The following is a 27,812-nucleotide window of genomic DNA, read 5'->3' on the forward strand; positions in this document are numbered from 1 at the left end:
GGAATCTGCAAGTGAATTTTGGGAGCGCTTTGAGGATTATGCTGGAAAAGGAAATATATTCACATAAAAACTAGAAAGAGGCATTCTCAAAAACTTCTCTGTGATGTGTGCGCTGAACTCACAAAGTTGAACATCCCTTTTGCTAGAGCAGTTTTGAAACACTGTTTTTGTAAAATCTGCAAGTGAATATTTGGAGTGATTGAGACCTCTGCTGGAAAATCATATAACTTCAAATAAGAACTGGACAGAAGCATTCTCAGAAACATCTTTGTGATGTCTGCATTCAACTCGCGGAGTTGAAACTTCCTTTTGGTAGAGCAGTTTTGAAACTGTCTTTTTGTGGAAGCTACAAGTGGATATTTGGAACGCTTTGAGGCTTATGCTGGAAAAGCTAATAACTTCACATAAAAAGTAGAGAGAAGCATTCTCAGAAACTTCTTTGTGATGAGTGCATTCAAGTGTACATTTGGAGTGCTTTGAGGCCTTTGCTGGAAAAGGAAATAACTTCACATAAAAATTAGACAGAAGCATGCTCAGAAAGTTCTTTGTGATGTGTGCATTCAACTCACAGAGTTGGATCTTCCTTTTCTTAGAGCGGTTTTGAAACAAGATTTTTGTAGAATATTCAAGTGGACATTTGGAGGGCTTTGAGGCCTACGCTGGAAAAGGAAATAACTTCACATAAAAACTAGACAGAAGCATTCTCAGAAACGTATTTGTTATGAGTCCATTCAACTCACAGAGTTGAACCTTCGTTTTGATAGGGCAGTTTTGAGACACTCTTTTTGTAGAATCTTCAAGTGGACATTTTTAGTGCTTTGACGATATGCTGGAAAAGGAAATATCTTCACATAAAAACTACACAGAAACATTCTCAGAAACTTCTTTGTGATGTGTGCTTTCAACTCACAGATGTAAACATTTCTTTTGATCGAGTAGTTTTGAAACACTCTTTTTGTAGAATCTGCAAGTGGATATATGGAGCGCTTTGAAGCCTATGCTGGAAAAGGAAATATCTTCACATAAAAACTATACAGAAGCATTCTCAGCAACTTCCTTGGGATTTGTGCATTCAACTCGGAGAGTTGAACCGTCCTTTTGTGAGAGCAGTTTGGGAACACTCTTTTTGTAGAATCTGCAAGTGGATATTTGGAGCACTTTGAAGCCTAAGCTGGAAAAGGAAACAACTTCACATAAAAACTAGAAGGAAGCATTCTCACAAACTTTTTTGTGATGTGTGCATTCAACTCAGCGAGTTTAACCTTACTTTTGATAGAGCAGTTTTGAAACACTCTTTTTGTAGAATGTACAAGTAGATATTTGGAGCTCTTTCAGGCCTGTGCTGGAATAGAAAAGATCTTCACACGAAAACTAGACAGAAGCATTCTCAGAAACTTCTTTGTGATGTGTGCATTCCACTCACAGAGTTGAACCTTCCTTTTGATAGAGCAATTCTGAAACACTCTTTTTGTAGAATCCGCAAGTGGATATTTGGAGCGCTTTGAGGCCTATGCTGGAAAAGCAAATATTTTCACGTAAAAACAAGGCGGAAGCACTCTATCAAACTTCTTTGTGATGTTTACATTCAACTCACAGAGTTGAACCTTCCCTTGAATAGAGCGGTTTTGAAAGAATCTTTTTGTAGTATATGCAACTAGATATTTGGAGCGCTTTGAGTCCTATGAGGGAAATGGAATTATTTTTAGATGAAAACTAGACAGAGGCATTCTCAGAAACATATTTGTTACGAGTGAATTCAAGTCACAGAGTTGAACCTTCCTTTTGGCAGAGCGGTTTTGAAACCCTCTTTTTATTGACTCTTCCATTGGAGATTTAGAGCGCTTTGACGCAATGCTGGAAAAGGAAATATCTTCACATAAAAACTAGACAGATGCATTCCCAGAAACTTCTTTTTGATGTGTGCTTTCAACTCACAGAGTTGAACCTTTCTCTTGATAGAGCAGTTTTGAAACCCTCTCTTTGAAGAATCTTCATGTGGACATTTGGATATCTTTGAGGCCTATGCTGGAAAAGGAAATATCTTCACATAAAAACAAGACAGAAGCATTCTCAGAAACTACTTTGCAATGTGTGCGTTCAACACACAGACTTTAAACTTACTTTTGGCGGAGCAGTTCTGAAACAGTCTTTTTGTACAGTCTGCAAGTGGATATTTGGAGCGCTTTAAGGCCTACGCTGAAAAAAGAAATAACTTCAATCAAAAAGTAGAAAGAAGCATTCTCAGAAACCTCTTTGTGATGTGTGTATTGAACTCACAGAGTTGAACCTTCCTTTTGATAGAGGAGTTTTGAAATACTCTTTTTGTAGGATCTGCAAGTGAATAGTTGGAATGATTTGAGGCCTATGATGGTAAAGGAAATATCTTCACATAAAAACGATAGAGAAGCATTCTCGGAAACTTCCTTGTGATGTGTGCATTCAACTCACAGAGTTGAACCTTCCTTCTGATAGTGCAGTTTTGAAACACTCGTTTTGTATCATCTGCAAGTGGATACTTGGAGCGCTTTGAAGCCTATACTGGAAAAGTAAATGTCTTCTCATAAAAACTATACAGAAGCAATCTCCGAAACCACCTTGTGATGTGTGTATTCAACTCAGAGAGTTGAACCTTCCTTTTTTTAGAGCAGTTTTGAAACACTCTTTTTGCAAAATCTGCAAGTGAATACTTGGATCGCTTTGAAGCCTCTGCAGGGTAAAGGAAACATCTTCACATAAAAACAAAACAGAAGCATCGTCAGAAACTTCTTTATGATGTGTGCATTCAATTCACAGAGTTGAACCTTCCTTTTGATAGAGCAGTTTTGAAACACTCCTTTTGCAGTGTGTGCAAGTAGACATTTGGAGCTCTTTCAGGCCTGTGCTGGAAAAGGAAATATCTTCACACAAAAACTAGACAGAAGTATTCTCAGAAACTTCTTTGTGATGCATGCATTCAAAACACGGAGTTGAACCTTCCCTTTGATAGAACAGTTTTGAAACACTCTTATTGTAGAATCTGCATGTGGATATTTGGAGCGCTTTGAGGCCTATGCTAGAAAAGAAAATATCTTCGCATAAAAATGAGACAGAAGCATTCTCAGAAACTATTTTGTGATGTGTGCATTAAACTCACAGTGTTGAACCTGCCTTTTGACAGAGCAGTTTTGAAACACTCTTTTTGTAGAATCTGCAGGTGGATATTTGGAGTGCTTTGAGGACAATGCTATATAAGGAAATGTCTTCACATAAAACCTAGACAGAAACATTATCAGAAACTTCTTTGTGATGTGTGCTTCCAAATCACAGAGTTGAACCTTCCTTTTGATATAGCAGGTTTGGAACACACTTTTTGTGGAATCTGCAAGTGAATTTTGGGAGCGCTTTGAGGACTATGCTGGAAAAGGAAATATATTCACATAAAAACTGGAAAGAGGCATTCTCAAAAACTTCTCTGTGATGTGTGCGCTGAACTCACAAAGTTGAACATCCCTTTTGCTAGAGCAGTTTTGAAACACTGTTTTTGTAAAATCTGCAAGTGAATATTTGGAGTGATTGAGACCTCTGCTGGAAAATCATATAACTTCAAATAAGAACGGGACAGAAGCATTCTCAGAAACATCTTTGTGATGTCTGCATTCAACTCGCGGAGTTGAAACTTCCTTTTGGTAGAGCAGTTTTGAAACTGTCTTTTTGTGGAAGCTACAAGTGGATATTTGGAACGCTTTGAGGCTTATGCTGGAAAAGCTAATAACTTCACATAAAAAGTAGAGAGAAGCATTCTCAGAAACTTCTTTGTGATGAGTGCATTCAAGTGTACATTTGGAGTGCTTTGAGGCCTTTGCTGGAAAAGGAAATAACTTCACATAAAAATTAGACAGAAGCATGCTCAGAAACTTCTTTGTGATGTGTGCATTCAACTCACAGAGTTGGATCTTCCTTTTCTTAGAGCGGTTTTGAAACAAGATTTTTGTAGAATATTCAAGTGGACATTTGGAGGGCTTTGAGGCCTATGCTGGAAAAGGAAATAACTTCACATAAAAACTAGACAGAAGCATTCTCAGAAACGTATTTGTTATGAGTCCATTCAACTCACAGAGTTGAACCTTCGTTTTGATAGGGCAGTTTTGAAACACTCTTTTTGTAGAATCTTCAAGTGGACATTTTTAGTGCTTTGACGATATGCTGGAAAAGGAAATATCTTCACATAAAAACTACACAGAAGCATTCTCAGAAACTTCTTTGTGATGTGTGCTTTCAACTCACAGATGTAAACATTTCTTTTGATCGAGTAGTTTTGAAACACTCTTTTTGTAGAATCTGCAAGTGGATATATGGAGCGCTTTGAAGCCTATGCTGGAAAAGGAAATATCTTCACATAAAAACTATACAGAAGCATTCTCAGCAACTTCCTTGGGATTTGTGCATTCAACTCGGAGAGTTGAACCGTCCTTTTGTGAGAGCAGTTTGGGAACACTCTTTTTGTAGAATCTGCAAGTGGATATTTGGAGCACTTTGAAGCCTAAGCTGGAAAAGGAAACAACTTCACATAAAAACTAGAAGGAAGCATTCTCACAAACTTTTTTGTGATGTGTGCATTCAACTCAGCGAGTTTAACCTTACTTTTGATAGAGCAGTTTTGAAACACTCTTTTTGTAGAATGTACAAGTAGACATTTGGAGCTCTTTCAGGCCTGTGCTGGAATAGAAAAGATCTTCACACGAAAACTAGACAGAAGCATTCTCAGAAACTTCTTTGTGATGTGTGCATTCCACTCACAGAGTTGAACCTTCCTTTTGATAGAGCAATTCTGAAACACTCTTTTTGTAGAATCCGCAAGTGGATATTTGGAGCGCTTTGAGGCCTATGCTGGAAAAGCAAATATTTTCACGTAAAAACAAGGCGGAAGCACTCTATCAAACTTCTTTGTGATGTTTACATTCAACTCACAGAGTTGAACCTTCCCTTGAATAGAGCGGTTTTGAAAGAATCTTTTTGTAGTATATGCAACTAGATATTTGGAGCGCTTTGAGTCCTATGAGGGAAATGGAATTATTTTTAGATGAAAACTAGACAGAGGCATTCTCAGAAACATATTTGATACGAGTGAATTCAAGTCACAGAGTTGAACCTTCCTTTTGGCAGAGCGGTTTTGAAACCCTCTTTTTATTGAATCTTCCATTGGAGATTTAGAGCGCTTTGACGCAATGCTGGAAAAGGAAATATCTTCACATAAAAACTAGACAGATGCATTCCCAGAAACTTCTTTTTGATGTGTGCTTTCAACTCACAGAGTTGAACCTTTCTTTTGATAGAGCAGTTTTGAAACCCTCTCTTTGAAGAATCTTCATGTGGACATTTGGATATCTTTGAGGCCTATGCTGGAAAAGGAAATATCTTCACATAAAAACAAGACAGAAGCATTCTCAGAAACTACTTTGCAATGTGTGCGTTCAACACACAGACTTTAAACTTACTTTTGGCGGAGCAGTTCTGAAACAGTCTTTTTGTACAGTCTGCAAGTGGATATTTGGAGCGCTTTAAGGCCTACGCTGAAAAAAGAAATAACTTCAATCAAAAAGTAGAAAGAAGCATTCTCAGAAACCTCTTTGTGATGTGTGTATTGAACTCACAGAGTTGAACCTTCCTTTTGATAGAGGAGTTTTGAAATACTCTTTTTGTAGGATCTGCAAGTGAATAGTTGGAATGATTTGAGGCCTATGATGGTAAAGGAAATATCTTCACATAAAAACGATAGAGAAGCATTCTCGGAAACTTCCTTGTGATGTGTGCATTCAACTCACAGAGTTGAACCTTCCTTCTGATAGTGCAGTTTTGAAACACTCGTTTTGTATCATCTGCAAGTGGATACTTGGAGCGCTTTGAAGCCTATACTGGAAAAGTAAATGTCTTCTCATAAAAACTATACAGAAGCAATCTCCGAAACCACCTTGTGATGTGTGTATTCAACTCAGAGAGTTGAACCTTCCTTTTTTTAGAGCAGTTTTGAAACACTCTTTTTGCAAAATCTGCAAGTGAATACTTGGATCGCTTTGAAGCCTCTGCAGGGTAAAGGAAACATCTTCACATAAAAACAAAACAGAAGCATCGTCAGAAACTTCTTTATGATGTGTGCATTCAATTCACAGAGTTGAACCTTCCTTTTGATAGAGCAGTTTTGAAACACTCCTTTTGCAGTGTGTGCAAGTAGACATTTGGAGCTCTTTCAGGCCTGTGCTGGAAAAGGAAATATCTTCACACAAAAACTAGACAGAAGTATTCTCAGAAACTTCTTTGTGATGCATGCATTCAAAACACGGAGTTGAACCTTCCCTTTGATAGAACAGTTTTGAAACACTCTTATTGTAGAATCTGCATGTGGATATTTGGAGCGCTTTGAGGCCTATGCTAGAAAAGAAAATATCTTCGCATAAAAATGAGACAGAAGCATTCTCAGAAACTTTTTTGTGATGTGTGCATTAAACTCACAGTGTTGAACCTGCCTTTTGACAGAGCAGTTTTGAAACACTCTTTTTGTAGAATCTGCAGGTGGATATTTGGAGTGCTTTGAGGACAATGCTATATAAGGAAATGTCTTCACATCAAACCTAGACAGAAACATTATCAGAAACTTCTTTGTGATGTGTGCTTCCAAATCACAGAGTTGAACCTTCCTTTTGATATAGCAGGTTTGGAACACACTTTTTGTGGAATCTGCAAGTGAATTTTGGGAGCGCTTTGAGGACTATGCTGGAAAAGGAAATATATTCACATAAAAACTGGAAAGAGGCATTCTCAAAAACTTCTCTGTGATGTGTGCGCTGAACTCACAAAGTTGAACATCCCTTTTGCTAGAGCAGTTTTGAAACACTGTTTTTGTAAAATCTGCAAGTGAATATTTGGAGTGATTGAGACCTCTGCTGGAAAATCATATAACTTCAAATAAGAACGGGACAGAAGCATTCTCAGAAACATCTTTGTGATGTCTGCATTCAACTCGCGGAGTTGAAACTTCCTTTTGGTAGAGCAGTTTTGAAACTGTCTTTTTGTGGAAGCTACAAGTGGATATTTGGAACGCTTTGAGGCTTATGCTGGAAAAGCTAATAACTTCACATAAAAAGTAGAGAGAAGCATTCTCAGAAACTTCTTTGTGATGAGTGCATTCAAGTGTACATTTGGAGTGCTTTGAGGCCTTTGCTGGAAAAGGAAATAACTTCACATAAAAATTAGACAGAAGCATGCTCAGAAACTTCTTTGTGATGTGTGCATTCAACTCACAGAGTTGGATCTTCCTTTTCTTAGAGCGGTTTTGAAACAAGATTTTTGTAGAATATTCAAGTGGACATTTGGAGGGCTTTGAGGCCTATGCTGGAAAAGGAAATAACTTCACATAAAAACTAGACAGAAGCATTCTCAGAAACGTATTTGTTATGAGTCCATTCAACTCACAGAGTTGAACCTTCGTTTTGATAGGGCAGTTTTGAAACACTCTTTTTGTAGAATCTTCAAGTGGACATTTTTAGTGCTTTGACGATATGCTGGAAAAGGAAATATCTTCACATAAAAACTACACAGAAGCATTCTCAGAAACTTCTTTGTGATGTGTGCTTTCAACTCACAGATGTAAACATTTCTTTTGATCGAGTAGTTTTGAAACACTCTTTTTGTAGAATCTGCAAGTGGATATATGGAGCGCTTTGAAGCCTATGCTGGAAAAGGAAATATCTTCACATAAAAACTATACAGAAGCATTCTCAGCAACTTCCTTGGGATTTGTGCATTCAACTCGGAGAGTTGAACCGTCCTTTTGTGAGAGCAGTTTGGGAACACTCTTTTTGTAGAATCTGCAAGTGGATATTTGGAGCACTTTGAAGCCTAAGCTGGAAAAGGAAACAACTTCACATAAAAACTAGAAGGAAGCATTCTCACAAACTTTTTTGTGATGTGTGCATTCAACTCAGCGAGTTTAACCTTACTTTTGATAGAGCAGTTTTGAAACACTCTTTTTGTAGAATGTACAAGTAGACATTTGGAGCTCTTTCAGGCCTGTGCTGGAATAGAAAAGATCTTCACACGAAAACTAGACAGAAGCATTCTCAGAAACTTCTTTGTGATGTGTGCATTCCACTCACAGAGTTGAACCTTCCTTTTGATAGAGCAATTCTGAAACACTCTTTTTGTAGAATCCGCAAGTGGATATTTGGAGCGCTTTGAGGCCTATGCTGGAAAAGCAAATATTTTCACGTAAAAACAAGGCGGAAGCACTCTATCAAACTTCTTTGTGATGTTTACATTCAACTCACAGAGTTGAACCTTCCCTTGAATAGAGCGGTTTTGAAAGAATCTTTTTGTAGTATATGCAACTAGATATTTGGAGCGCTTTGAGTCCTATGAGGGAAATGGAATTATTTTTAGATGAAAACTAGACAGAGGCATTCTCAGAAACATATTTGATACGAGTGAATTCAAGTCACAGAGTTGAACCTTCCTTTTGGCAGAGCGGTTTTGAAACCCTCTTTTTATTGAATCTTCCATTGGAGATTTAGAGCGCTTTGACGCAATGCTGGAAAAGGAAATATCTTCACATAAAAACTAGACAGATGCATTCCCAGAAACTTCTTTTTGATGTGTGCTTTCAACTCACAGAGTTGAACCTTTCTTTTGATAGAGCAGTTTTGAAACCCTCTCTTTGAAGAATCTTCATGTGGACATTTGGATATCTTTGAGGCCTATGCTGGAAAAGGAAATATCTTCACATAAAAACAAGACAGAAGCATTCTCAGAAACTACTTTGCAATGTGTGCGTTCAACACACAGACTTTAAACTTACTTTTGGCGGAGCAGTTCTGAAACAGTCTTTTTGTACAGTCTGCAAGTGGATATTTGGAGCGCTTTAAGGCCTACGCTGAAAAAAGAAATAACTTCAATCAAAAAGTAGAAAGAAGCATTCTCAGAAACCTCTTTGTGATGTGTGTATTGAACTCACAGAGTTGAACCTTCCTTTTGATAGAGGAGTTTTGAAATACTCTTTTTGTAGGATCTGCAAGTGAATAGTTGGAATGATTTGAGGCCTATGATGGTAAAGGAAATATCTTCACATAAAAACGATAGAGAAGCATTCTCGGAAACTTCCTTGTGATGTGTGCATTCAACTCACAGAGTTGAACCTTCCTTCTGATAGTGCAGTTTTGAAACACTCGTTTTGTATCATCTGCAAGTGGATACTTGGAGCGCTTTGAAGCCTATACTGGAAAAGTAAATGTCTTCTCATAAAAACTATACAGAAGCAATCTCCGAAACCACCTTGTGATGTGTGTATTCAACTCAGAGAGTTGAACCTTCCTTTTTTTAGAGCAGTTTTGAAACACTCTTTTTGCAAAATCTGCAAGTGAATACTTGGATCGCTTTGAAGCCTCTGCAGGGTAAAGGAAACATCTTCACATAAAAACAAAACAGAAGCATCGTCAGAAACTTCTTTATGATGTGTGCATTCAATTCACAGAGTTGAACCTTCCTTTTGATAGAGCAGTTTTGAAACACTCCTTTTGCAGTGTGTGCAAGTAGACATTTGGAGCTCTTTCAGGCCTGTGCTGGAAAAGGAAATATCTTCACACAAAAACTAGACAGAAGTATTCTCAGAAACTTCTTTGTGATGCATGCATTCAAAACACGGAGTTGAACCTTCCCTTTGATAGAACAGTTTTGAAACACTCTTATTGTAGAATCTGCATGTGGATATTTGGAGCGCTTTGAGGCCTATGCTAGAAAAGAAAATATCTTCGCATAAAAATGAGACAGAAGCATTCTCAGAAACTATTTTGTGATGTGTGCATTAAACTCACAGTGTTGAACCTGCCTTTTGACAGAGCAGTTTTGAAACACTCTTTTTGTAGAATCTGCAGGTGGATATTTGGAGTGCTTTGAGGACAATGCTATATAAGGAAATGTCTTCACATAAAACCTAGACAGAAACATTATCAGAAACTTCTTTGTGATGTGTGCTTCCAAATCACAGAGTTGAACCTTCCTTTTGATATAGCAGGTTTGGAACACACTTTTTGTGGAATCTGCAAGTGAATTTTGGGAGCGCTTTGAGGACTATGCTGGAAAAGGAAATATATTCACATAAAAACTGGAAAGAGGCATTCTCAAAAACTTCTCTGTGATGTGTGCGCTGAACTCACAAAGTTGAACATCCCTTTTGCTAGAGCAGTTTTGAAACACTGTTTTTGTAAAATCTGCAAGTGAATATTTGGAGTGATTGAGACCTCTGCTGGAAAATCATATAACTTCAAATAAGAACGGGACAGAAGCATTCTCAGAAACATCTTTGTGATGTCTGCATTCAACTCGCGGAGTTGAAACTTCCTTTTGGTAGAGCAGTTTTGAAACTGTCTTTTTGTGGAAGCTACAAGTGGATATTTGGAACGCTTTGAGGCTTATGCTGGAAAAGCTAATAACTTCACATAAAAAGTAGAGAGAAGCATTCTCAGAAACTTCTTTGTGATGAGTGCATTCAAGTGTACATTTGGAGTGCTTTGAGGCCTTTGCTGGAAAAGGAAATAACTTCACATAAAAATTAGACAGAAGCATGCTCAGAAACTTCTTTGTGATGTGTGCATTCAACTCACAGAGTTGGATCTTCCTTTTCTTAGAGCGGTTTTGAAACAAGATTTTTGTAGAATATTCAAGTGGACATTTGGAGGGCTTTGAGGCCTATGCTGGAAAAGGAAATAACTTCACATAAAAACTAGACAGAAGCATTCTCAGAAACGTATTTGTTATGAGTCCATTCAACTCACAGAGTTGAACCTTCGTTTTGATAGGGCAGTTTTGAGACACTCTTTTTGTAGAATCTTCAAGTGGACATTTTTAGTGCTTTGACGATATGCTGGAAAAGGAAATATCTTCACATAAAAACTACACAGAAGCATTCTCAGAAACTTCTTTGTGATGTGTGCTTTCAACTCACAGATGTAAACATTTCTTTTGATCGAGTAGTTTTGAAACACTCTTTTTGTAGAATCTGCAAGTGGATATATGGAGCGCTTTGAAGCCTATGCTGGAAAAGGAAATATCTTCACATAAAAACTATACAAAAGCATTCTCAGCAACTTCCTTGGGATTTGTGCATTCAACTCGGAGAGTTGAACCGTCCTTTTGTGAGAGCAGTTTGGGAACACTCTTTTTGTAGAATCTGCAAGTGGATATTTGGAGCACTTTGAAGCCTAAGCTGGAAAAGGAAACAACTTCACATAAAAACTAGAAGGAAGCATTCTCACAAACTTTTTTGTGATGTGTGCATTCAACTCAGCGAGTTTAACCTTACTTTTGATAGAGCAGTTTTGAAACACTCTTTTTGTAGAATGTACAAGTAGACATTTGGAGCTCTTTCAGGCCTGTGCTGGAATAGAAAAGATCTTCACACGAAAACTAGACAGAAGCATTCTCAGAAACTTCTTTGTGATGTGTGCATTCCACTCACAGAGTTGAACCTTCCTTTTGATAGAGCAATTCTGAAACACTCTTTTTGTAGAATCCGCAAGTGGATATTTGGAGCGCTTTGAGGCCTATGCTGGAAAAGCAAATATTTTCACGTAAAAACAAGGCGGAAGCACTCTATCAAACTTCTTTGTGATGTTTACATTCAACTCACAGAGTTGAACCTTCCCTTGAATAGAGCGGTTTTGAAAGAATCTTTTTGTAGTATATGCAACTAGATATTTGGAGCGCTTTGAGTCCTATGAGGGAAATGGAATTATTTTTAGATGAAAACTAGACAGAGGCATTCTCAGAAACATATTTGTTACGAGTGAATTCAAGTCACAGAGTTGAACCTTCCTTTTGGCAGAGCGGTTTTGAAACCCTCTTTTTATTGACTCTTCCATTGGAGATTTAGAGCGCTTTGACGCAATGCTGGAAAAGGAAATATCTTCACATAAAAACTAGACAGATGCATTCCCAGAAACTTCTTTTTGATGTGTGCTTTCAACTCACAGAGTTGAACCTTTCTCTTGATAGAGCAGTTTTGAAACCCTCTCTTTGAAGAATCTTCATGTGGACATTTGGATATCTTTGAGGCCTATGCTGGAAAAGGAAATATCTTCACATAAAAACAAGACAGAAGCATTCTCAGAAACTACTTTGCAATGTGTGCGTTCAACACACAGACTTTAAACTTACTTTTGGCGGAGCAGTTCTGAAACAGTCTTTTTGTACAGTCTGCAAGTGGATATTTGGAGCGCTTTAAGGCCTACGCTGAAAAAAGAAATAACTTCAATCAAAAAGTAGAAACAAGCATTCTCAGAAACCTCTTTGTGATGTGTGTATTGAACTCACAGAGTTGAACCTTCCTTTTGATAGAGGAGTTTTGAAATACTCTTTTTGTAGGATCTGCAAGTGAATAGTTGGAATGATTTGAGGCCTATGATGGTAAAGGAAATATCTTCACATAAAAACGATAGAGAAGCATTCTCGGAAACTTCCTTGTGATGTGTGCATTCAACTCACAGAGTTGAACCTTCCTTCTGATAGTGCAGTTTTGAAACACTCGTTTTGTATCATCTGCAAGTGGATACTTGGAGCGCTTTGAAGCCTATACTGGAAAAGTAAATGTCTTCTCATAAAAACTATACAGAAGCAATCTCCGAAACCACCTTGTGATGTGTGTATTCAACTCAGAGAGTTGAACCTTCCTTTTTTTAGAGCAGTTTTGAAACACTCTTTTTGCAAAATCTGCAAGTGAATACTTGGATCGCTTTGAAGCCTCTGCAGGGTAAAGGAAATATCTTCACATAAAAACAAAACAGAAGCATCGTCAGAAACTTCTTTATGATGTGTGCATTCAATTCACAGAGTTGAACCTTCCTTTTGATAGAGCAGTTTTGAAACACTCCTTTTGTAGTGTGTGCAAGTAGACATTTGGAGCTCTTTCAGGCCTGTGCTGGAAAAGGAAATATCTTCACACAAAAACTAGACAGAAGTATTCTCAGAAACGTCTTTGTGATGCATGCATTCAAAACACGGAGTTGAACCTTCCTTTTGATAGAACAGTTTTGAAACACTCTTATTGTAGAATCTGCCTGTGGATATTTGGAGCGCTTTGAGGCCTATGCTAGAAAAGAAAATATCTTCGCATAAAAATGAGACAGAAGCATTCTCAGAAACTTTTTTGTGATGTGTGCGTTAAACTCACAGTGTTGAACCTGCCTTTTGACAGAGCGGTTTTGAAACACTCTTTTTGTAGAATCTGCAGGTGGATATTTGGAGTGCTTTGAGGACAATGCTATATAAGGAAATGTCTTCACATCAAACCTAGACAGAAACATTATCAGAAACTTCTTTGTGATGTGTGCTTCCAAATCACAGAGTTGAACCTTCCTTTTGATATAGCAGGTTTGGAACACACTTTTTGTGGAATCTGCAAGTGAATTTTGGGAGCGCTTTGAGGACTCTGCTGGAAAAGGAAATATATTCACATAAAAACTAGAAAGAGGCATTCTCAAAAACTTCTCTGTGATGTGTGCGCTAAACTCACAAAGTTGAACATCCCTTTTGCTAGAGCAGTTTTGAAACACTGTTTTTGTAAAATCTGCAAGTGAATATTTGGAGTGATTGAGACCTCTGCTGGAAAATCATATAACTTCAAATAAGAACGGGACAGAAGTATTCTCAGAAACATCTTTGTGATGTCTGCATTCAACTCGCGGAGTTGAAACTTCCTTTTGGTAGAGCAGTTTTGAAACTGTCTTTTTGTGGAAGCTACAAGTGGATATTTGGAACGCTTTGAGGCTTATGCTGGAAAAGCTAATAACTTCACATAAAAAGTAGAGAGAAGCATTCTCAGAAACTTCTTTGTGATGAGTGCATTCAAGTGTACATTTGGAGTGCTTTGAGGCCTTTGCTGGAAAAGGAAATAACTTCACATAAAAATTAGACAGAAGCATGCTCAGAAGCTTCTTTGTGATGTGTGCATTCAACTCACAGAGTTGGATCTTCCTTTTCTTAGAGCGGTTTTGAAACAAGATTTTTGTAGAATATTCAAGTGGACATTTGGAGGGCTTTGAGGCCTATGCTGGAAAAGGAAATAACTTCACATAAAAACTAGACAGAAGCATTCTCAGAAACGTATTTGTTATGAGTCCATTCAACTCACAGAGTTGAACCTTCGTTTTGATAGGGCAGTTTTGAAACACTCTTTTTGTAGAATCTTCAAGTGGACATTTTTAGTGCTTTGACGATATGCTGGAAAAGGAAATATCTTCACATAAAAACTACACAGAAGCATTCTCAGAAACTTCTTTGTGATGTGTGCTTTCAACTCACAGATGTAAACATTTCTTTTGATAGAGTAGTTTTGAAACACTCTTTTTGTAGAATCTGCAAGTGGATATATGGAGCGCTTTGAAGCCTATGCTGGAAAAGGAAATATCTTCACATAAAAACTATACAGAAGCATTCTCAGCAACTTCCTTGTGATCTGTGCATTCAACTCGGAGAGTTGAACCGTCCTTTTGTGAGAGCAGTTTGGGAACACTCTTTTTGTAGAATCTGCAAGTGGATATTTGGAGCACTTCGAAGCCTAAGCTGGAAAAGGAAACAACTTCACATAAAAACTAGAAGGAAGCATTCTCACAAACTTTTTTGTGATGTGTGCATTCAACTCAGCGAGTTTAACCTTCCTTTTGATAGAGCAGTTTTGAAACACTCTTTTTGTAGAATGTGCAAGTAGACATTTGCAGCTCTTTCAGGCCTGTGCTGGAATAGAAAAGATCTTCACACGAAAACTAGACAGAAGCATTCTCAGAAACTTCTTTGTGATGTGTGCATTCCACTCACAGAGTTGAACCTTCCTTTTGATAGAGCAATTCTGAAACACTCTTTTTGTAGAATCCGCAAGTGGATATTTGGAGCGCTTTGAGGCCTATGCTGGAAAAGGAAATATTTTCACGTAAAAACAAGGCGGAAGCACTCTATCAAACTGCTTTGTGATGTTTACATTCAACTCACAGAGTTGAACCTTCCCTTGAATAGAGCGGTTTTGAAAGAATCTTTTTGTAGTATATGCAACTAGATATTTGGAGCGCTTTGAGTCCTATGAGGGAAATGGAAATATTTTTAGATGAAAACTAGACAGAGGCATTCTCAGAAACATATTTGTTACGAGTGAATTCAAGTCACAGAGTTGAACCTTCCTTTTGGCAGAGCGGTTTTGAAACCCTCTTTTTATTGACTCTTCCATTGGAGATTTAGAGCGCTTTGACGCAATGCTGGAAAAGGAAATATCTTCACATAAAAACTAGACAGATGCATTCCCAGAAACTTCTTTTTGATGTGTGCTTTCAACTCACAGAGTTGAACCTTTCTTTTGATAGAGCAGTTTTGAAACCCTCTCTTTGAAGAATCTTCATGTGGACATTTGGATATCTTTGAGGCCTCTGCTGGAAAAGGAAATATCTTCACATAAAAACAAGACAGAAGCATTCTCAGAAACTACTTTGCAATGTGTGCGTTCATCACACAGACTTTAAACTTACTTTTGGCGGAGCAGTTCTGAAACAGTCTTTTTGTACAGTCTGCAAGTGGATATTTGGAGCGCTTTAAGGCCTACGCTGAAAAAAGAAATAACTTCAATCAAAAAGTAGAAAGAAGCATTCTCAGAAACCTCTTTGTGATGTGTGTATTGAACTCACAGAGTTGAACCTTCCTTTTGATAGAGGAGTTTTGAAATACTCTTTTTGTAGGATCTGCAAGTGAATAGTTGGAATGATTTGAGGCCTATGATGGTAAAGGAAATATCTTCACATAAAAACGATAGAGAAGCATTCTCGGAAACTTCCTTGTGATGTGTGCATTCAACTCACAGAGTTGAACCTTCCTTCTGATAGTGCAGTTTTGAAACACTCGTTTTGTATCATCTGCAAGTGGATACTTGGAGCGCTTTGAAGCCTATACTGGAAAAGTAAATGTCTTCTCATAAAAACTATACAGAAGCAATCTCCGAAACCACCTTGTGATGTGTGTATTCAACTCAGAGAGTTGAACCTTCCTTTTTTTGGAGCAGTTTTGAAACACTCTTTTTGCAAAATCTGCAAGTGAATACTTGGATCGCTTTGAAGCCTCTGCAGGGTAAAGGAAACATCTTCACATAAAAACAAAACAGAAGCATCGTCAGAAACTTCTTTATGATGTGTGCATTCAATTCACAGAGTTGAACCTTCCTTTTGATAGAGCAGTTTTGAAACACTCCTTTTGCAGTGTGTGCAAGTAGACATTTGGAGCTCTTTCAGGCCTGTGCTGGAAAAGGAAATATCTTCACACAAAAACTAGACAGAAGTATTCTCAGAAACTTCTTTGTGATGCATGCATTCAAAACACGGAGTTGAACCTTCCCTTTGATAGAACAGTTTTGAAACACTCTTATTGTAGAATCTGCATGTGGATATTTGGAGCGCTTTGAGGCCTATGCTAGAAAAGAAAATATCTTCGCATAAAAATGAGACAGAAGCATTCTCAGAAACTTTTTTGTGATGTGTGCATTAAACTCACAGTGTTGAACCTGCCTTTTGACAGAGCAGTTTTGAAACACTCTTTTTGTAGAATCTGCAGGTGGATATTTGGAGTGCTTTGAGGACAATGCTATATAAGGAAATGTCTTCACATAAAACCTAGACAGAAACATTATCAGAAACTTCTTTGTGATGTGTGCTTCCAAATCACAGAGTTGAACCTTCCTTTTGATATAGCAGGTTTGGAACACACTTTTTGTGGAATCTGCAAGTGAATTTTGGGAGCGCTTTGAGGACTATGCTGGAAAAGAAAATATATTCACATAAAAACTGGAAAGAGGCATTCTCAAAAACTTCTCTGTGATGTGTGCGCTGAACTCACAAAGTTGAACATCCCTTTTGCTAGAGCAGTTTTGAAACACTGTTTTTGTAAAATCTGCAAGTGAATATTTGGAGTGATTGAGACCTCTGCTGGAAAATCATATAACTTCAAATAAGAACGGGACAGAAGCATTCTCAGAAACATCTTTGTGATGTCTGCATTCAACTCGCGGAGTTGAAACTTCCTTTTGGTAGAGCAGTTTTGAAACTGTCTTTTTGTGGAAGCTACAAGTGGATATTTGGAACGCTTTGAGGCTTATGCTGGAAAAGCTAATAACTTCACATAAAAAGTAGAGAGAAGCATTCTCAGAAACTTCTTTGTGATGAGTGCATTCAAGTGTACATTTGGAGTGCTTTGAGGCCTTTGCTGGAAAAGGAAATAACTTCACATAAAAATTAGACAGAAGCATGCTCAGAAACTTCTTTGTGATGTGTGCATTCAACTCACAGAGTTGGATCTTCCTTTTCTTAGAGCGGTTTTGAAACAAGATTTTTGTAGAATATTCAAGTGGACATTTGGAGGGCTTTGAGGCCTATGCTGGAAAAGGAAATAACTTCACATAAAAACTAGACAGAAGCATTCTCAGAAACGTATTTGTTATGAGTCCATTCAACTCACAGAGTTGAACCTTCGTTTTGATAGGGCAGTTTTGAAACACTCTTTTTGTAGAATCTTCAAGTGGACATTTTTAGTGCTTTGACGATATGCTGGAAAAGGAAATATCTTCACATAAAAACTACACAGAAGCATTCTCAGAAACTTCTTTGTGATGTGTGCTTTCAACTCACAGATGTAAACATTTCTTTTGATCGAGTAGTTTTGAAACACTCTTTTTGTAGAATCTGCAAGTGGATATATGGAGCGCTTTGAAGCCTATGCTGGAAAAGGAAATATCTTCACATAAAAACTATACAGAAGCATTCTCAGCAACTTCCTTGGGATTTGTGCATTCAACTCGGAGAGTTGAACCGTCCTTTTGTGAGAGCAGTTTGGGAACACTCTTTTTGTAGAATCTGCAAGTGGATATTTGGAGCACTTTGAAGCCTAAGCTGGAAAAGGAAACAACTTCACATAAAAACTAGAAGGAAGCATTCTCACAAACTTTTTTGTGATGTGTGCATTCAACTCAGAGAGTTTAACCTTACTTTTGATAGAGCAGTTTTGAAACACTCTTTTTGTAGAATGTACAAGTAGACATTTGGAGCTCTTTCAGGCCTGTGCTGGAATAGAAAAGATCTTCACACGAAAACTAGACAGAAGCATTCTCAGAAACTTCTTTGTGATGTGTGCATTCCACTCACAGAGTTGAACCTTCCTTTTGATAGAGCAATTCTGAAACACTCTTTTTGTAGAATCCGCAAGTGGATATTTGGAGCGCTTTGAGGCCTATGCTGGAAAAGCAAATATTTTCACGTAAAAACAAGGCGGAAGCACTCTATCAAACTTCTTTGTGATGTTTACATTCAACTCACAGAGTTGAACCTTCCCTTGAATAGAGCGGTTTTGAAAGAATCTTTTTGTAGTATATGCAACTAGATATTTGGAGCGCTTTGAGTCCTATGAGGGAAATGGAATTATTTTTAGATGAAAACTAGACAGAGGCATTCTCAGAAACATATTTGTTACGAGTGAATTCAAGTCACAGAGTTGAACCTTCCTTTTGGCAGAGCGGTTTTGAAACCCTCTTTTTATTGACTCTTCCATTGGAGATTTAGAGCGCTTTGACGCGATGCTGGAAAAGGAAATATCTTCACATAAAAACTAGACAGATGCATTCCCAGAAACTTCTTTTTGATGTGTGCTTTCAACTCACAGAGTTGAACCTTTCTCTTGATAGAGCAGTTTTGAAACCCTCTCTTTGAAGAATCTTCATGTGGACATTTGGATATCTTTGAGGCCTATGCTGGAAAAGGAAATATCTTCACATAAAAACAAGACAGAAGCATTCTCAGAAACTACTTTGCAATGTGTGCGTTCAACACACAGACTTTAAACTTACTTTTGGCGGAGCAGTTCTGAAACAGTCTTTTTGTACAGTCTGCAAGTGGATATTTGGAGCGCTTTAAGGCCTACGCTGAAAAAAGAAATAACTTCAATCAAAAAGTAGAAAGAAGCATTCTCAGAAACCTCTTTGTGATGTGTGTATTGAACTCACAGAGTTGAACCTTCCTTTTGATAGAGGAGTTTTGAAATACTCTTTTTGTAGGATCTGCAAGTGAATAGTTGGAATGATTTGAGGCCTATGATGGTAAAGGAAATATCTTCACATAAAAACGATAGAGAAGCATTCTCGGAAACTTCCTTGTGATGTGTGCATTCAACTCACAGAGTTGAACCTTCCTTCTGATAGTGCAGTTTTGAAACACTCGTTTTGTATCATCTGCAAGTGGATACTTGGAGCGCTTTGAAGCCTATACTGGAAAAGTAAATGTCTTCTCATAAAAACTATACAGAAGCAATCTCCGAAACCACCTTGTGATGTGTGTATTCAACTCAGAGAGTTGAACCTTCCTTTTTTTAGAGCAGTTTTGAAACACTCTTTTTGCAAAATCTGCAAGTGAATACTTGGATCGCTTTGAAGCCTCTGCAGGGTAAAGGAAATATCTTCACATAAAAACAAAACAGAAGCATCGTCAGAAACTTCTTTATGATGTGTGCATTCAATTCACAGAGTTGAACCTTCCTTTTGATAGAGCAGTTTTGAAACACTCCTTTTGCAGTGTGTGCAAGTAGACATTTGGAGCTCTTTCACGCCTGTGCTGGAAAAGGAAATATCTTCACACAAAAACTAGACAGAAGTACTCTCAGAAACTTCTTTGTGATGCATGCATTCTAAACACGGAGTTGAACCTTCCCTTTGATAGAACAGTTTTGAAACACTCTTATTGTAGAATCTGCATGTGGATATTTGGAGCGCTTTGAGGCCTATGCTAGAAAAGAAAATATCTTCGCATAAAAATGAGACAGAAGCATTCTCAGAAACTATATTGTGATGTGTGCATTAAACTCACAGTGTTGAACCTGCCTTTTGACAGAGCAGTTTTGAAACACTCTTTTTGTAGAATCTGCAGGTGGATATTTGGAGTGCTTTGAGGACAATGCTATATAAGGAAATGTCTTCACATAAAACCTAGACAGAAACATTATCAGAAACTTCTTTGTGATGTGTGCTTCCAAATCACAGAGTTGAACCTTCCTTTTGATATAGCAGGTTTGGAACACACTTTTTGTGGAATCTGCAAGTGAATTTTGGGAGCGCTTTGAGGATTATGCTGGAAAAGGAAATATATTCACATAAAAACTAGAAAGAGGCATTCTCAAAAACTTCTCTGTGATGTGTGCGCTGAACTCACAAAGTTGAACATCCCTTTTGCTAGAGCAGTTTTGAAACACTGTTTTTGTAAAATCTGCAAGTGAATATTTGGAGTGATTGAGACCTCTGCTGGAAAATCATATAACTTCAAATAAGAACTGGACAGAAGCATTCTCAGAAACATCTTTGTGATGTCTGCATTCAACTCGCGGAGTTGAAACTTCCTTTTGGTAGAGCAGTTTTGAAACTGTCTTTTTGTGGAAGCTACAAGTGGATATTTGGAACGCTTTGAGGCTTATGCTGGAAAAGCTAATAACTTCACATAAAAAGTAGAGAGAAGCATTCTCAGAAACTTCTTTGTGATGAGTGCATTCAAGTGTACATTTGGAGTGCTTTGAGGCCTTTGCTGGAAAAGGAAATAACTTCACATAAAAATTAGACAGAAGCATGCTCAGAAACTTCTTTGTGATGTGTGCATTCAACTCACAGAGTTGGATCTTCCTTTTCTTAGAGCGGTTTTGAAACAAGATTTTTGTAGAATATTCAAGTGGACATTTGGAGGGCTTTGAGGCCTACGCTGGAAAAGGAAATAACTTCACATAAAAACTAGACAGAAGCATTCTCAGAAACGTATTTGTTATGAGTCCATTCAACTCACAGAGTTGAACCTTCGTTTTGATAGGGCAGTTTTGAGACACTCTTTTTGTAGAATCTTCAAGTGGACATTTTTAGTGCTTTGACGATATGCTGGAAAAGGAAATATCTTCACATAAAAACTACACAGAAACATTCTCAGAAACTTCTTTGTGATGTATGCTTTCAACTCACAGATGTAAACATTTCTTTTGATCGAGTAGTTTTGAAACACTCTTTTTGTAGAATCTGCAAGTGGATATATGGAGCGCTTTGAAGCCTATGCTGGAAAAGGAAATATCTTCACATAAAAACTATACAGAAGCATTCTCAGCAACTTCCTTGGGATTTGTGCATTCAACTCGGAGAGTTGAACCGTCCTTTTGTGAGAGCAGTTTGGGAACACTCTTTTTTTAGAATCTGCAAGTGGATATTTGGAGCACTTTGAAGCCTAAGCTGGAAAAGGAAACAACTTCACATAAAAACTAGAAGGAAGCATTCTCACAAACTTTTTTGTGATGTGTGCATTCAACTCAGCGAGTTTAACCTTACTTTTGATAGAGCAGTTTTGAAACACTCTTTTTGTAGAATGTACAAGTAGATATTTGGAGCTCTTTCAGGCCTGTGCTGGAATAGAAAAGATCTTCACACGAAAACTAGACAGAAGCATTCTCAGAAACTTCTTTGTGATGTGTGCATTCCACTCACAGAGTTGAACCTTCCTTTTGATAGAGCAATTCTGAAACACTCTTTTTGTAGAATCCGCAAGTGGATATTTGGAGCGCTTTGAGGCCTATGCTGGAAAAGCAAATATTTTCACGTAAAAACAAGGCGGAAGCACTCTATCAAACTTCTTTGTGATGTTTACATTCAACTCACAGAGTTGAACCTTCCCTTGAATAGAGCGGTTTTGAAAGAATCTTTTTGTAGTATATGCAACTAGATATTTGGAGCGCTTTGAGTCCTATGAGGGAAATGGAATTATTTTTAGATGAAAACTAGACAGAGGCATTCTCAGAAACATATTTGTTACGAGTGAATTCAAGTCACAGAGTTGAACCTTCCTTTTGGCAGAGCGGTTTTGAAACCCTCTTTTTATTGACTCTTCCATTGGAGATTTAGAGCGCTTTGACGCAATGCTGGAAAAGGAAATATCTTCACATAAAAACTAGACAGATGCATTCCCAGAAACTTCTTTTTGATGTGTGCTTTCAACTCACAGAGTTGAACCTTTCTCTTGATAGAGCAGTTTTGAAACCCTCTCTTTGAAGAATCTTCATGTGGACATTTGGATATCTTTGAGGCCTATGCTGGAAAAGGAAATATCTTCACATAAAAACAAGACAGAAGCATTCTCAGAAACTACTTTGCAATGTGTGCGTTCAACACACAGACTTTAAACTTACTTTTGGCGGAGCAGTTCTGAAACAGTCTTTTTGTACAGTCTGCAAGTGGATATTTGGAGCGCTTTAAGGCCTACGCTGAAAAAAGAAATAACTTCAATCAAAAAGTAGAAACAAGCATTCTCAGAAACCTCTTTGTGATGTGTGTATTGAACTCACAGAGTTGAACCTTCCTTTTGATAGAGGAGTTTTGAAATACTCTTTTTGTAGGATCTGCAAGTGAATAGTTGGAATGATTTGAGGCCTATGATGGTAAAGGAAATATCTTCACATAAAAACGATAGAGAAGCATTCTCGGAAACTTCCTTGTGATGTGTGCATTCAACTCACAGAGTTGAACCTTCCTTCTGATAGTGCAGTTTTGAAACACTCGTTTTGTATCATCTGCAAGTGGATACTTGGAGCGCTTTGAAGCCTATACTGGAAAAGTAAATGTCTTCTCATAAAAACTATACAGAAGCAATCTCCGAAACCACCTTGTGATGTGTGTATTCAACTCAGAGAGTTGAACCTTCCTTTTTTTAGAGCAGTTTTGAAACACTCTTTTTGCAAAATCTGCAAGTGAATACTTGGATCGCTTTGAAGCCTCTGCAGGGTAAAGGAAATATCTTCACATAAAAACAAAACAGAAGCATCGTCAGAAACTTCTTTATGATGTGTGCATTCAATTCACAGAGTTGAACCTTCCTTTTGATAGAGCAGTTTTGAAACACTCCTTTTGCAGTGTGTGCAAGTAGACATTTGGAGCTCTTTCACGCCTGTGCTGGAAAAGGAAATATCTTCACACAAAAACTAGACAGAAGTACTCTCAGAAACTTCTTTGTGATGCATGCATTCAAAACACGGAGTTGAACCTTCCCTTTGATAGAACAGTTTTGAAACACTCTTATTGTAGAATCTGCATGTGGATATTTGGAGCGCTTTGAGGCCTATGCTAGAAAAGAAAATATCTTCGCATAAAAATGAGACAGAAGCATTCTCAGAAACTTTTTTGTGATGTGTGCATTAAACTCACAGTGTTGAACCTGCCTTTTGACAGAGCAGTTTTGAAACACTCTTTTTGTAGAATCTGCAGGTGGATATTTGGAGTGCTTTGAGGACAATGCTATATAAGGAAATGTCTTCACATAAAACCTAGACAGAAACATTATCAGAAACTTCTTTGTGATGTGTGCTTCCAAATCACAGAGTTGAACCTTCCTTTTGATATAGCAGGTTTGGAACACACTTTTTGTGGAATCTGCAAGTGAATTTTGGGAGCGCTTTGAGGACTATGCTGGAAAAGGAAATATATTCACATAAAAACTAGAAAGAGGCATTCTCAAAAACTTCTCTGTGATGTGTGCGCTGAACTCACAAAGTTGAACATCCCTTTTGCTAGAGCAGTTTTGAAACACTGTTTTTGTAAAATCTGCAAGTGAATATTTGGAGTGATTGAGACCTCTGCTGGAAAATCATATAACTTCAAATAAGAACGGGACAGAAGCATTCTCAGAAACATCTTTGTGATGTCTGCATTCAACTCGCGGAGTTGAAACTTCCTTTTGGTAGAGCAGTTTTGAAACTGTCTTTTTGTGGAAGCTACAAGAGGATATTTGGAACGCTTTGAGGCTTATGCTGGAAAAGCTAATAACTTCACATAAAAAGTAGAGAGAAGCATTCTCAGAAACTTCTTTGTGATGAGTGCATTCAAGTGTACATTTGGAGTGCTTTGAGGCCTTTGCTGGAAAAGGAAATAACTTCACATAAAAATTAGACAGAAGCATGCTCAGAAACTTCTTTGTGATGTGTGCATTCAACTCACAGAGTTGGATCTTCCTTTTCTTAGAGCGGTTTTGAAACAAGATTTTTGTAGAATATTCAAGTGGACATTTGGAGGGCTTTGAGGCCTACGCTGGAAAAGGAAATAACTTCACATAAAAACTAGACAGAAGCATTCTCAGAAACGTATTTGTTATGAGTCCATTCAACTCACAGAGTTGAACCTTCGTTTTGATAGGGCAGTTTTGAAACACTCTTTTTGTAGAATCTTCAAGTGGACATTTTTAGTGCTTTGACGATATGCTGGAAAAGGAAATATCTTCACATAAAAACTACACAGAAGCATTCTCAGAAACTTCTTTGTGATGTGTGCTTTCAACTCACAGATGTAAACATTTCTTTTGATCGAGTAGTTTTGAAACACTCTTTTTGTAGAATCTGCAAGTGGATATATGGAGCGCTTTGAAGCCTATGCTGGAAAAGGAAATATCTTCACATAAAAACTATACAGAAGCATTCTCAGCAACTTCCTTGGGATTTGTGCATTCAACTCGGAGAGTTGAACCGTCCTTTTGTGAGAGCAGTTTGGGAACACTCTTTTTGTAGAATCTGCAAGTGGATATTTGGAGCACTTTGAAGCCTAAGCTGGAAAAGGAAACAACTTCACATAAAAACTAGAAGGAAGCATTCTCACAAACTTTTTTGTGATGTGTGCATTCAACTCAGCGAGTTTAACCTTCCTTTTGATAGAGCAGTTTTGAAACACTCTTTTTGTAGAATGTGCAAGTAGACATTTGCAGCTCTTTCAGGCCTGTGCTGGAATAGAAAAGATCTTCACACGAAAACTAGACAGAAGCATTCTCAGAAACTTCTTTGTGATGTGTGCATTCCACTCACAGAGTTGAACCTTCCTTTTGATAGAGCAATTCTGAAACACTCTTTTTGTAGAATCCGCAAGTGGATATTTGGAGCGCTTTGAGGCCTATGCTGGAAAAGGAAATATTTTCACGTAAAAACAAGGCGGAAGCACTCTATCAAACTGCTTTGTGATGTTTACATTCAACTCACAGAGTTGAACCTTCCCTTGAATAGAGCGGTTTTGAAAGAATCTTTTTGTAGTATATGCAACTAGATATTTGGAGCGCTTTGAGTCCTATGAGGGAAATGGAAATATTTTTAGATGAAAACTAGACAGAGGCATTCTCAGAAACATATTTGTTACGAGTGAATTCAAGTCACAGAGTTGAACCTTCCTTTTGGCAGAGCGGTTTTGAAACCCTCTTTTTATTGACTCTTCCATTGGAGATTTAGAGCGCTTTGACGCAATGCTGGAAAAGGAAATATCTTCACATAAAAACTAGACAGATGCATTCCCAGAAACTTCTTTTTGATGTGTGCTTTCAACTCACAGAGTTGAACCTTTCTTTTGATAGAGCAGTTTTGAAACCCTCTCTTTGAAGAATCTTCATGTGGACATTTGGATATCTTTGAGGCCTCTGCTGGAAAAGGAAATATCTTCACATAAAAACAAGACAGAAGCATTCTCAGAAACTACTTTGCAATGTGTGCGTTCATCACACAGACTTTAAACTTACTTTTGGCGGAGCAGTTCTGAAACAGTCTTTTTGTACAGTCTGCAAGTGGATATTTGGAGCGCTTTAAGGCCTACGCTGAAAAAAGAAATAACTTCAATCAAAAAGTAGAAAGAAGCATTCTCAGAAACCTCTTTGTGATGTGTGTATTGAACTCACAGAGTTGAACCTTCCTTTTGATAGAGGAGTTTTGAAATACTCTTTTTGGAGGATCTGCAAGTGAATAGTTGGAATGATTTGAGGCCTATGATGGTAAAGGAAATATCTTCACATAAAAACGATAGAGAAGCATTCTCGGAAACTTCCTTGTGATGTGTGCATTCAACTCACAGAGTTGAACCTTCCTTCTGATAGTGCAGTTTTGAAACACTCGTTTTGTATCATCTGCAAGTGGATACTTGGAGCGCTTTGAAGCCTATACTGGAAAAGTAAATGTCTTCTCATAAAAACTATACAGAAGCAATCTCCGAAACCACCTTGTGATGTGTGTATTCAACTCAGAGAGTTGAACCTTCCTTTTTTTAGAGCAGTTTTGAAACACTCTTTTTGCAAAATCTGCAAGTGAATACTTGGATCGCTTTGAAGCCTCTGCAGGGTAAAGGAAATATCTTCACATAAAAACAAAACAGAAGCATCGTCAGAAACTTCTTTATGATGTGTGCATTCAATTCACAGAGTTGAACCTTCCTTTTGATAGAGCAGTTTTGAAACACTCCTTTTGTAGTGTGTGCAAGTAGACATTTGGAGCTCTTTCAGGCCTGTGCTGGAAAAGGAAATATCTTCACACAAAAACTAGACAGAAGTATTCTCAGAAACGTCTTTGTGATGCATGCATTCAAAACACGGAGTTGAACCTTCCTTTTGATAGAACAGTTTTGAAACACTCTTATTGTAGAATCTGCCTGTGGATATTTGGAGCGCTTTGAGGCCTATGCTAGAAAAGAAAATATCTTCGCATAAAAATGAGACAGAAGCATTCTCAGAAACTTTTTTGTGATGTGTGCGTTAAACTCACAGTGTTGAACCTGCCTTTTGACAGAGCGGTTTTGAAACACTCTTTTTGTAGAATCTGCAGGTGGATATTTGGAGTGCTTTGAGGACAATGCTATATAAGGAAATGTCTTCACATCAAACCTAGACAGAAACATTATCAGAAACTTCTTTGTGATGTGTGCTTCCAAATCACAGAGTTGAACCTTCCTTTTGATATAGCAGGTTTGGAACACACTTTTTGTGGAATCTGCAAGTGAATTTTGGGAGCGCTTTGAGGACTCTGCTGGAAAAGGAAATATATTCACATAAAAACTAGAAAGAGGCATTCTCAAAAACTTCTCTGTGATGTGTGCGCTAAACTCACAAAGTTGAACATCCCTTTTGCTAGAGCAGTTTTGAAACACTGTTTTTGTAAAATCTGCAAGTGAATATTTGGAGTGATTGAGACCTCTGCTGGAAAATCATATAACTTCAAATAAGAACGGGACAGAAGTATTCTCAGAAACATCTTTGTGATGTCTGCATTCAACTCGCGGAGTTGAAACTTCCTTTTGGTAGAGCAGTTTTGAAACTGTCTTTTTGTGGAAGCTACAAGTGGATATTTGGAACGCTTTGAGGCTTATGCTGGAAAAGCTAATAACTTCACATAAAAAGTAGAGAGAAGCATTCTCAGAAACTTCTTTGTGATGAGTGCATTCAAGTGTACATTTGGAGTGCTTTGAGGCCTTTGCTGGAAAAGGAAATAACTTCACATAAAAATTAGACAGAAGCATGCTCAGAAGCTTCTTTGTGATGTGTGCATTCAACTCACAGAGTTGGATCTTCCTTTTCTTAGAGCGGTTTTGAAACAAGATTTTTGTAGAATATTCAAGTGGACATTTGGAGGGCTTTGAGGCCTATGCTGGAAAAGGAAATAACTTCACATAAAAACTAGACAGAAGCATTCTCAGAAACGTATTTGTTATGAGTCCATTCAACTCACAGAGTTGAACCTTCGTTTTGATAGGGCAGTTTTGAAACACTCTTTTTGTAGAATCTTCAAGTGGACATTTTTAGTGCTTTGACGATATGCTGGAAAAGGAAATATCTTCACATAAAAACTACACAGAAGCATTCTCAGAAACTTCTTTGTGATGTGTGCTTTCAACTCACAGATGTAAACATTTCTTTTGATCGAGTAGTTTTGAAACACTCTTTTTGTAGAATCTGCAAGTGGATATATGGAGCGCT

The sequence above is a fragment of the Pongo pygmaeus genome, chromosome 20, assembly GCF_028885625.2.
Source record: "Pongo pygmaeus isolate AG05252 chromosome 20, NHGRI_mPonPyg2-v2.0_pri, whole genome shotgun sequence".
Taxonomy (NCBI): Eukaryota; Metazoa; Chordata; class Mammalia; order Primates; family Hominidae; genus Pongo; species Pongo pygmaeus.